This window comes from Budorcas taxicolor, chromosome 10 (genome assembly GCF_023091745.1).
Source record: "Budorcas taxicolor isolate Tak-1 chromosome 10, Takin1.1, whole genome shotgun sequence".
NCBI classification, from domain to species: domain Eukaryota; kingdom Metazoa; phylum Chordata; class Mammalia; order Artiodactyla; family Bovidae; genus Budorcas; species Budorcas taxicolor.
In genome coordinates this window covers 91241910-91251664 of record NC_068919.1, presented here as the reverse complement: position 1 = coordinate 91251664, position 9755 = coordinate 91241910, and positions in this window count along the sequence as shown.

Sequence of the window (9755 nt, the reverse complement as noted above, 5' to 3'; positions counted from 1 at the left end):
ATATATATATATCCCCAAACTTGTTCAACTCATTTTTTGCCACTTGCTCCGTTCTACCCAAAGACAGGAAAGCCAAACAAAGAGGCTCCTTCTGTCTCCTGGCTGGAGATGTGGGAAGTCCCACCCAAACACTGTCTTTCCTATTCAGAAATGGAAACGCAGTAAAGGAAGATGGGCAGTGTAACAGCATTGGCGTAAACCTCAGGCCTGCTTTCCTACGCCCCAGAGGTTCCTCTGGAGAGGCTGGGGTATGTAGAGCCAAGATTCAGAGATCTGTCAGCCACCAACAACCCCGGGCATACAGTCAGTTCTTTTGTGCCCGTAGAAGAGTGGTTAAAAGCATGATTTGTAATCCGACACTGTGTGACTCCCAATTCTGCTTCTACCTCTTGATAAGTTCGTGACCTTGGGAAAAAATACTTGGCCTCTCTCATCTTCAGAGGCTCCATTCATCAAACAGGGATAATTTAAACCTTAGCAAATAGATAAAGCTTAACACATTGCTACCACGTGAAGCACAGACAGTGCTTATTCCCTACGATCCTGCCTCATCCTGAGTTTCTATACAAGACGATGATGCTAGCTACTGTTAAGGGGGACCATGTGACTAAGTTCTGGACACTGTGATATGCAGAGGTAATCTAAGTCACCTCCAGGAATAGCCATAAAAGTTCTCCCTTCTTCCAGATCTCTTTATGGCAATTCTTAAAGTCAGGGGTAGGCCTGAGCGCGTCAACTTAGATACTTGATGAATAGAGCTCCAATCTGCATTGGCTACAGAGCATGAGAGCAATCAAGCTCTTTTTGTTAAGTTATTGAGATTCAGAGTTTAACGTGTTACTGCAGCATAATCAAGCCTACCCTGATGAACACTCCCGGAGTCAGTTAGGCTTCTCCAAAGAGCAGATGCCGAGACAGAAGTGTAAGGCATTTGTTGGAGGAACATTGTGTGACAGATAAAGAGGGCAGAGAGCAGAAGTAAGCAGGGTGAGACTTCAGACTATGATGCAGGTCAGCTCTGACACCCACAGAAAGACAAGGGGAAGGAAGGGAGTCAATGTTGAAAGGAACTAATCCTTATTAGTAGGCTACTTCATTCAGACTGAGGTTACTCCCCTTACACACCTTAAGTCATCTTTTCAGGGCTGAATAGTGAGAGAAGTTGATACGCTCCAGATTGCCTCAGATCACTTTAAATGAAAGTGCAATGACAGCTTTCATAGTTTTATTCTGAGGAGCTCTATGCAGCTTTCTTGGGGTTTTAGATTTGCTGCATTAGGTTAGGAAAGATGAGACAAAGTCAGAGACAAGAAGAGAGAAGGCGAAGAAACAGGATAAAATGGCTGAACATAGAATGAGAACAAGGAAGCCTACAGACCGCTCCAAGCCCCTAGAGTTCTGGTCAGATGTGCAGGAGGCATTTGGTGGGTGCTTAGATGCCCTGTCCTTGGAAGAAAAGTTATGACCAACCTAGCTAGCATATTCAAAAGCAGAGACATCACTTTGCCGACTAAGGTCCATCTGGTCAAGGCTATGGTTTTTCCTGTGGTCATGTATGGATGTGAGAGTTGGACTGTGAAGAAAGCTGAGCACTGAAGAATTGATGCTTTTGAACTGTGGTGTTGGAGAAGACTCTTGAGAATCCCTTGGACTGCAAGGAGATTCAACCAGTCCATTCTGAAGGAGATCAGCCCTGGGATTTCTTCAGAAGGAATGATGCTAAAGCTGAAACTCCAGTACTTTGGCCACCTCATGGGAAGAGTTGACTCATTGGAAAAGACTCTGATGCTGGGAGGGATTGGGGGCAGGAGAAGGGGACGACAGAGGATGAGATGGCTGCCTGGCATCACTGACTCGATGGACATGAGTCTGAGTGAACACTGGGAGTTGGTGATGGACAGGGAGGCCAGGTGTGCTGTGATTCATGGGGTCGCAAAGAGTCGGACATGACTGAGCGACTGAACTGAACTGAACTAGATGCCCTGTGTGATGTGACAGTTTTGAAAGACCTCAGTCCAAGCCTCCAACCCAGGATAGCTGCGTAACACTAGCTGCCGCGCTGTGCTCAGTTGCTCAGGGGTGTCCAACTCTTTGCCGCCCCATAGACTGTAGCCTGCCAGGCTCCTCTGTCCATGGGATGTCCCAGGCAAGAATACTGCAGCAGGACACCATTTCCTACCCCAGGGGATCTTCCCAATCCAGGGATCGAACCCATGTCTCCTGAGTCTTCTGCACTGGCAAGTGCATTCTTTACCACTGCACCACCTGGAAAGCCTGTGTGACCCTAGATGACTCATTTGACCTCCCACGTGCTAAGGAGTTCATGCCATGAAGGCCACGATCATGTCTGCCTCATTTGTACTCTGCCCTCAGTATTCAGCATGTTCTGGGAGTATGTCTGACATTTAAGCTGTGTCCCAGTGAAGGTCTCAGAGTTCAAGTCAGACTGTCTGGATTTGAACCATGCCTCTGACATTGAGCTATGTGGCCTGTGGCAAGTTACTTAAACTTTCTCTGCCTGGTTTTTCCATCTGTACAGTGGTTATACAAATGGTATTATTTCATAGGATTATTATGAAGATAGAGATGAAATAACTGAGCTAAGCTCTTAGAATAGTGTCTGGTACACAGCATGTACCCAATAAATGTTAGCTCTTATTATAACTACTGCTTGTTCAGTGAGTGAATTTCTCTGACCTTCGGTTTTCTTACCTATAGAAGAAGACTAAACATCTACCTTGTACATTTGTTCTGAGGATTAAATGAGATAGTATAAGTAGAACACCTTAGTTCACTGTCTGGCACAAAGCTGGTCTCCAGAAGTGATAACCACTTCTTCCCCCATTCCCCCAAAATTGAATCCAGGCATTACTCTGTGATGACTTATTCCCCTCAAGGTGCTTGTCCAAGGTTGCCATATCCCTTCTTAGGCTCATACACAAGATGTTCCTCCAGGTATCCTCTAGATATTCCTGGAATGCACTTCTGAGTCTCTATAGTGAAATCGACCCTGAATATTCATTGGAAGGACTGATGCTGAAGCTCAAGCTCCAATAATTTGGCCACCTGATGCGAAGAGCTGACTCATTAGAAAAGACCCTGATGCTGGGAAAGATTGAAGGCAGGAGGAGAAGGGGACGACAGAGGATGAGATGGTTGGATGGCATCACTGACTCAATGGACATGAGTTTGAGTAAGCTGCAGGAGTTGGTGAAGGACAGGGAGGCCTGGCGTGCTGCAGTCCACGGGGTCACAAAGAGCTGGACATGACCAAGTGACTGAATAATAAACAGTGAAGTCATTGGAAAGAAACTAACCCAGAGCCAGGATGCTCGTAAGCTCAGAACCAGACTTCCATCCCCATCACCCTAGTTCCCAGCTCCCCTGACCTCCACACAGTCCTCAGAACGCCCCGCCCTCCCTCTCCTCTCACACAGGGGCTGCCGCCTGTCACTAGCTCATTTTCCCAAAGGAGAAGAAGAAATCTCAGCAAACACATCTTTCTCCCTGGCTAAGGCCCTTCAACGGCTCTATTCAGCTTCCCCTTTACAGATGCCCCAATCATCTGCCTTCTGTCATGCATTCTCCACTGGGTCTCTGCTTACAGCTGAAGAATTCTATGATGCAGCAAGAATATTATGCAAATTAATGCTGCCTGCTCTCTCTTTCTAAATTTTAACCTCAGGGCATTCTTCTAGAAGTTTCAAAGTCCCCCACAGTCAGCGGAGACCACAGCAATCAAAAGTGCGGTCATCTGCTTTCCACCACGGAGGATGCAAACCCTGCCCATTCTGTGCTTCTGTTACAGATGAGCTGAAAGCTCCAGTGAATCCTAGAGGGGAAGAGGAAGGACTGGACCAGACGTGGCTCAAATCGCTGGGGCCAAGGGTGGTAGAGCATCAAGACAATCGACCCTGCCTCTCGGGAAGGAAAGCCCTTCCTCTCTTCTTACGGAGACCATATTATACAATGAAAACACCAGGACACGCGGTCTTATAGGTACAAATGGATCTCACAGGACGCTGGGCCAGAATATGTGGAGTTTGAGCTTGATATTGATTTACCAGCCTCACAAAAGGCAGCCCCACTGCAGGGCCGGGAAGGAAAGCACACAGTGAGAACCAGGATGTGGGTCTGAGAGACATGGAATAGCTGCTGCTTCTTACCTTTTATCCTTTTAGTCATCAGTTACCTGATGGATTTTCCCAGATACATGTCTTTGAAGAGGAATTTGAAGGATGACACGCAGTGGTTTCTCTCCTCTGAGTCTAATACTGAGATGAACAAATAAAAAGGGAGTTCACATTTTAAATGACCAAGAAAGTAAGACTTGTAAATGGGCGTGGCTTATTTATACACATCTGGGTGTGGGGACCAGGGCAGTGTCATTTGCTCTCCTTGACAGAACACCCTCCAAAGGGGCCAGTCATCCCAGTCATTAAGCCCAATGGGTATTATCAGCCCTCGTTTTACTTATCTTCCCAGCAGCTTCCCAAAGACTGGATTCAATTGGGTTGGCCAAAAAGTTTGTTCCATTTTTCTGCAAGATGTTATTGGAAACCTGAATGAACTTTTTAGTCAAACCAATAAAACAGTACTCTTTCTTCTTCACTCTGCCAAAATGATCTTGTCCTTTTCATGACTTTAAACACCACGTGTGTGTGTTAGTCAACTCAGTTGTGTCCAACTCTTTGTGACCCCAAGGACTGTAGCCCACTGGGCTCCTCTGGTCCATGGGATTTCCCAGGCAAGAATACTGGACTGAGTTGCCATTCCCTTCTCCTTCTCCAAGGGATCCTCCAGACCCAGGGACCGAACCCCAGTCTCCTGCACTGTGGGCAGATTCCTTACCATCTGAGCCACCAAGGAAACACCATATGCCAATGAAAACCAAAAGTTACAGCCCAGTCCAGACTTCTCCCCTAAGCCCAGGCTTATTTATCCCTCTACCTGGTATCTCAAAGAATGGCATCTCATATTCAGTGTGTCCTGCACTAAACTCAAGGTCTTCAGGTTGCTGCGTATCACATGTTTCATTCTCCTTCTGCCTTCTGTCCAGCTGGTCACTGTGTGTGTGTGCTTAGTCTCCCCGTCGTGTCCGACTCTCTGTGACCCCATGGACTGTAGGCTGCCAGGCCCCTCTGTCCATGGGACTTCCCAGGCAAGAACACTGGAGTGGGTTCCCATGCCCGCCTTCAGGAGATCTTCCCAACCCAGGGATCAAACCCATGTCTCTTACATCTCCTGCACTGGCAGGCAGGTTCTTTACCACTAGCGCCACCTGGGAAGCCATATCTTTTTATAACAAACTGGAAAAATCTAGCAGATAAATATTCTGAGTCTGGGGAGCTGCTCCACCAAACTAATGGAATCCAAGGAAGCCATTGTGGGAACTTCTGATTTATAGCCATCCCATCAGAAGCACAGGTAACAACCTGGACTTGGGCAGTCTTGTCAGACCAAGCATTTAAGCTTGGAATTTGATGTTATCTCTGAGCAGAGAGTGTGAGAATTGAGTTGAATTAGAGGACTCAGCTGGTGTCAGAGAACTGCTTCACAAGATGGGAAACCACACACACACACATATGCGTACACACACATATGCACGTGCACACACACACACACACACACACATCGAAATTGGTACCCGAATCTTAGTGTATACATCTTGATTTAATTAATGTCTATTTTTCCTATTAGATTCACAAAGGCATGAGCTATAGGCATGATATCAAGAGATATATCACAGGGCCAGGTACACAGTAGCTCTCAGTCAATATTCAGTGAGTAACAGAAGCAAATGAAATAATACATGCAAAGCAGTGCCCCATTATCCAGCAGTTCTTTCCTGCCCCTGGGCTCAGCGATCTGCACCACAGGAAAGAAGTAGAAGCTTGGGTAACATAAAACAATAAAAATCCCACTAAAATTTATATCAAGTTCTGGAATATTCGTACCCAGAGAATTTCTTTTTGAAGACACTAATGAAGCCGCACCATGACCATCTGCCTTGAGACACCAAGACTTGTTCCCCGTGTGTTCTGGGAAAAGACAGGTCTTTGCTTCTAAATTCAAGAAAATACAAGAAATGTCTCTTTCCTGGTTCAGATACAAGTCCTTTTCTAACGTCCAAGTTTCCCATTGTTCTCTGATCTTCTGCATTCCCACTGGCATAGAGGCCTTCAGAGTTCACACACCCTTCACAGAGAATACAATTTACTGTAGTGAACCAGATCGTGCATAGAGTCGCTATGCAACCATAAAAGGGTAAAAGTACATGGAAAATCTGTGTGGTTAACATCTCTCTCACTGGTGAGAAATCACGTCTTCTGTGCCCTATATGCGTCACTCAGTCAGAGGCCTTAACCCAACTATGGCTCCTCAAGACTTTGCAGTTTAACTGTAACATTGGCATTTGTCTGTGTGCTGTAGCAATTCTTCAATAAACCTGGGAAGGATTCTGCCGCTAGCTAAACTGCAATTACTGTTACCTGCTTGTGACCCAGACTGTGAACTGGACTTTTCCTCAAGAGAGGAAGAAAATTTGGGGTTTGACTCAAACTCTCAATTTGCTTCAGAGGTGAAGTAGAGAATGAAAACAGAAACTAAGATAACTTGTTCTGTTCCTGATTCCCTCAAGCCCAGGCACCTGATACCCAAGGATGGTTCAGAGTTCATCCCACCCACAGACCTCCCAAGCTCAGAGCCTTGCCGTGCTTGGTGACTGCAAAATAAATCTGGGAGAAGTGCGGTTCTTGTCCTTGGGGTGGTCTCACTGCCCCTGTATAAGCACTGCCTTTTCTCCTTCCATTGTGTGAAGCCATTGACCAACAGAAGCATTATGCACTCCTGCACCCCCAACCCTGGCAGTAGGCCACCGAATATTATTTCAGGTGGTCTGAGGGTCGTGCTGGAGCTCCTACATGTCGTAAATGACACAGAAGAAGCAGACGCTGAAACTACAAATGCCTCTTATTCACTAAACGAGGCGATCTGGCCCCCAAAACTCACAGATGTGATCACCCTCGGACAATATTTTTTCTCTCAATTTTTCAGGCATAGCAGATCTCTGTTTTAACCCTACACATTCTTGCCTTCTACTTCTTCCCTTTATCTACTGGATGAAATACAATTCTTTGGTAAGTTTAAGTTCCTATTTACTCAGGATTAATAAATTCTTACTTAAAGAGGATTAAAATGCTTTGTGGAAAGGAGTGCAGGTGAACAGAAGCCTGGATTTGGGTCCCCAAGACATAAATTTCAAGACTGGTTCGGATAATAATTTGCTAGGTTTAGTGGTCAAGTCTCCCAACAATTTTAAATTGAATTAATCACACCTCCTACCATGGGAATAAGACTTTCCCTTTCCCACCTGCCCTGTATATTGTGAGGATCAATGGGAAAACAACAATAAAATCACACTGGAATGAAGGCAGCATGTGAGTCCAATCTATATGCCTCACTCACCATCATCATCGTCATCATGAACATCACCATCATCTTTTCTCCCTTTATTACTTTGACGCTTTCCACGTGGTTCTGCTGCCACCTAATGGCAGAGCTGAATGAACCTGACGCTTTCTTAAAAGTTGCACAGTCCGGTTTTGCATCTGCTCAAAATCTGCAGTTAGATAGCATCACCAGCTCAACGGACATGAATCTGAGCAAACGCCAGGAGATAGCGGAGGACAGAGGAGCCTGGGGAGCTGCAGCCCACGGGGTCGCAAAGAGTCGGACACGACTTAGAGGCTGAACAACAACAAAATGCGTGGCCACCCGGGCTAAAGTCAGAAAATGCTCAAACTCAAAAAAAACAAAGTGATTGCACTTGTGATGCTTGGCAAACGGAACTCAGCCCCAACCTTGAATAAATGGGGCAGAAATGAGCCCAAGGTCTCGATTAAAAGCAGAGCCCACCCGGTGGTCTTATTCATTTTTTATTAGTCCAAATGTGTTTTGCATGTCACAAACCATGTTCCTATGAACTGCCAGATATAAAATGAAAACATTTAGGGCAAGCTGTGGACTGACTGTCAGGAGAGGCAGGAGCGTGGCATTTTAAGACTGGTTGAGGCAGAAAACTGGGTCTGCTGGTGTAAGGAGATGTTAGCAGCAACCCTTCTCAGCAGCTGAGCGGATGGCCTGGCAGAACCTCCGACTGAGGAGCGTCCAGCTCCGCAGTCACTCCCGAAGGGGCAAGGATTTCTGCTCCCGGACTCTGTGAAGAGACAAATGCTCTGACTCTTCTTTGGTCCGTCTGCTTTTCAAAACATTCTAGTTAGACCTTCCACGGGCAAGAAAAGCTAACAACAGCTAGCCAGCTGCACTTGGCATTTCCGCGGTAACTCTCCTACGGAGGTATTCCAAAGTCCTCACAAAAACAGCAACGCTGCCTGGGCTACATCCAGGGAATGAGGCTGTGGCCTTACTTCAGTCCCAGCAGCAGAAACCTGCCCATGTTAATATGGCCATCTGTCTTCAGAAAGTCAAGAGAGCTCCAAGGGCTAGGACTGCGTGTCACACACTCGGACAGAACATCAGTACGTCTTGTTAAGACAGATAAGGGAGGCTGTTTAACCCAGGCCCCACTCCCAAAGTGAAGGAAGTCCAACCTAGCACAGCGACAGAATGTCTCCATCACAAAGGGACTTGGGACTTTATGAAGAAGCAGAAGATTTGGAGAATCACTAGATTTATTACCCTTTGACACAAGAAGTAGGCATATTTTACTGCACATTAAGAACAACTTTTCAATACGATTGAAATCTTAGTGAAAAATGAAAACCACACTAAAAGAAGAGAGAAATATAAATTGTTTAATGACCCAGAGGGATGGTACGGGGAGGGAAGTGGGAGGGGGGTTCAGGATGGGGAACACGTGTATACCTATGGCAGATTCATGTTGATGTATGGCAAAACCAATACAATATTGTAAAGTAATTAACCTCCAATTAAAATAAATAAATTTATATTGAAAAACAAATAAATCAGAATAAAAGGGAAAAAATAAAAAATAAATTGTTAAAGGAGAAGAATCAATGTGAGGTTCTAATTTTAAGCAAGAAATATATTTTCCAGCTCTATCAATGATTCAAAAGCAGTAGCTTCACCTTTTTCCAACATTTGGGCATACTTCTAGTCTGTACAACCAACTAGTCAACAGTTCAGGCAAGTCATCTAGGCTAATTTGGGAAGGTATTATTTTTCAGTGGAGTCTGGTAATATTACCACAAGCATGGGATGAAAATAGAGTAAGTTTAGAAAGGTAATCCTGGGAAAGAATCAAAATAAGAGTAAAAATAATACAAAAAGGAATCAGAAATCAAAATTAAAAACAAGATTAAGAACAGAAAAAAATAAATATAAGAATAGAAACATGAAAAGCTATATTTCAATTCATTCTATTTGCCTTATGGTACTAAGTTGTATTGTAAGTATAATAATTTGGTAACCACTGAGATATTTTCTGTATGTTCTCTCTGAATCCTAGCATGTTTAAGCATTTTTAAAAACTCCTAGATATCTGTGCTTTTAATTAAATCATCAAGCAAGCTTCATGAAACAAAATTAAGTCTTCAGTCAGTGTCTAAGTACCTGGGGAAAGTAGTTTAAACTTGTAAGATTTAATTTATCATAATCTAATGGTATGTGAATATCGAGAATAATGTTTATTATTTATTGCCTTAAAAAAATCACTGTTAATTAGTAATAGAAATGATTTAAACATCGAATTAAATCGGAGAAGGCAATGGCAC